Consider the following 2,819-nt stretch of genomic DNA (forward strand, 5'->3'; position numbering starts at 1 on the left):
TTCCTTCTTTCTCTTGAAGATATCCCCAAAGGAAGAAATGCTCTAGGCTCTTACCTCTTTTTTGATAATTTCCAACTTTTTAGCAATTCTGAACATAGGCGAACCTTTAATAGGGGAGTTCCACCAGTTTCGTATGCATTGTTTGAAGCCTGGGTGGGAGTGCCACATGATCTCGTACCTAAAGGGTGAGGGACTAGGGGTCTTCTTGTCAACCCAAGAGAGGAGGATCGGGGAGTGGTTAGAGATAGTGCACGGGAGAGACAAGAGTGAGGAATTAATGCCAATGTTCCACTTAGCAAAGATCAGAAACCTATCCAGCCTAACCTGAATTAGATTGGTGCCTTTTTTGTTGTTAGACCATGTGAAATGATTCCCTTGAAGGTCAAGATCAAGTAACTCATTGTTTCTAATGAAATCAGCAAAGTCAAGCATACTCTCACTGTAATCAGTTAGACCTCCTAACTTTTCAAAGGGAAAAAGGGGGGTGTTAAAATCCCCAACTAACGTAAACAAGTCCTCCCTATTATTAGTCAAGAAGGTAGTGATTTCCTCCCAAATCAGAGCCAGACCGTGTCTAGTATTAGGAGCATAAATGTTGAATAAGAACCAAGAGAAGCTATTCATAGTGAGCTTGGTGGTAAAAAAGTTGTGAGAAGAGCCAACCACGAACCCATTCAGCTTTCTCTTATTCCAAAGAGTAGCAATTCCCTCTGAAGCACCTTCCACCTCTTCATAATGAAAGGCAACACCCGGCCATAAACTATCAACAAGCATAGCAAAATTTTGGTAAGTCATTTTCACCTCCTAGATTAAGATAATATCAACTCTATTGGTGAGTATGCTTTTCTTAAGGGCATACTGCTTTTGGGGGTTGTTTAAATCCCTTAAGTTCCATGAAAGGAACTTCATTCCTTGCCCTTCTGAGCTGTCTCCAGAGTTAATTGCCTTCCATTGGCAATTTCCCTGGCCATTGCCTTAGTTTTGAGGGTCCTCTCAGAGGGTCTGCTTGGTTTGGGGTCGTTTCCCACATCCGCCTTCTTATTTCCTCTAGTTTTTTTTTTTGGTTTCACCATTCCCCTTTCTCCTTATCTGTCGGCGATGATGGGGCAGAGTGACTACCATGAGAGAGAGTAGTGATATCCCCAGTAGATATGGTAGTAGATGAAGAAGAGGTCGGGTCTAGATTAATCCCTGTTGTAGGCGAGGCCCCAACACCAGTGCACCAGATACTCCTCCCACAACTTCCCAATGAGTTGGGTATCAACTACATGATCACTGACAGAGTGGATTCATTGTACCCTTTCTTCTCATTGATACTCGCTTCCTCTTTAAGACCTTATTGTTCTATCTTCGATTGGGGGATCTCTCCTTCTAGCTCCGGGCCCAAGCATCTCCTCAAGGGGGGAGGAACCTTCTTGGAGTCAAGGGTAACTATCATATTAAGAATACCAGCCAAGAAGGGGTAGACCTCCTCAGTGGTATCTTGAGGACCCACCTTTCCCATCAAGTCCTTGGTTTGACCCACAGTATTGTCAGAAGTCGGGCGGTTAGGGGGGGTTAACATTCTTAGCTGTCTCCTCAATGACAATACCCGGGGATGACAACTTCTCCTTCAGCTTTTCCTCCAGAGGTTGCGGGGTTGAACAGTTTGTGATAACATGACCATGTTTCCCACACCTTTGACAATATAGGGAGGCATTCTCATAGACAATAGATTGTGTCCATTTACCCCATTTGGATTTAAGGGCAATGAAATTAGGGAGGGGGTTGTTAACAACCACATTCACACAAAGGCGAGTGTGTTAATGTATGTTTTAGCTTAAATTTGAGAACTATTCACATGTCAAAATATTAATATTAATTATAAACTTAATATTTATTTAAATAAATACCATATAAAAAATATACCCTCATATATAAATATAAAATAAAAACAAAGACATTTTAAAATAATCTATCATTTCATAATTACAATATATTAAAAATATATATATTTTATAAATTTTTATTTTTAATGATTTTTTTTAACAATGATAAAAAGTTTAAAATTTAAATATAAAAAACTAAACGTGAATTATTGAATAAAAAAATTGTATTAGCAAAAAATAACAATGCAAATACAATATAATTTAAATATCTTGGTATGTAGTAAAAATTATGTAAAATGAATAAAATAATTTTAAGGTAAATAAAATAGTTTCAATAGATATCTATCGACATTGTTTTAGATATTTATACTAATATGCTATATTTAACAATATTATTAAATTAAAATCATTACATTTTTTAATGATTTAAAAATTATTTTGCAATAAAAAATAATTGAAAAATTTAGAAAATTATCTTATTACAATATGTAGAATACCATTTTTATAAATTGAATTACAATATTCAATCTAATGTTAATATTAAATAATATATACCAAAACTAAATAATAGATACCATCTTTTAATTGTAGCTAGGATTAGGGTTAAGGTTAGTTTAAGGTTAGGGTTAAGGGTTGGTTATAATTAAGGTTTTCATTCTAAGATAAAGCTTAGGTTAGGGTTAGGGTTACAATTAGGGTTGGAATAGGGTTAGAGGTAGGTTGTTTAAATGTACCTTAATTATTACCATAAAAATATAAAAATATTATTTTTTAGTTTAAAATTATTATAAAAATGTCTAAACATTATTTTGTTTAAAAATAATAATAATCAATGTACACCTATTTTAAAATTTTAAAATATATACTTCGGACACCTAAAATTGTCCTAGCCTAATTAAATATTTGTTATATTTATTTAATTATTTTATCCCAAGCCATCTATTTAATTAA

The sequence above is a fragment of the Cryptomeria japonica genome, chromosome 6 (genome assembly GCF_030272615.1).
Source record: "Cryptomeria japonica chromosome 6, Sugi_1.0, whole genome shotgun sequence".
Classification (NCBI taxonomy): domain Eukaryota; kingdom Viridiplantae; phylum Streptophyta; class Pinopsida; order Cupressales; family Cupressaceae; genus Cryptomeria; species Cryptomeria japonica.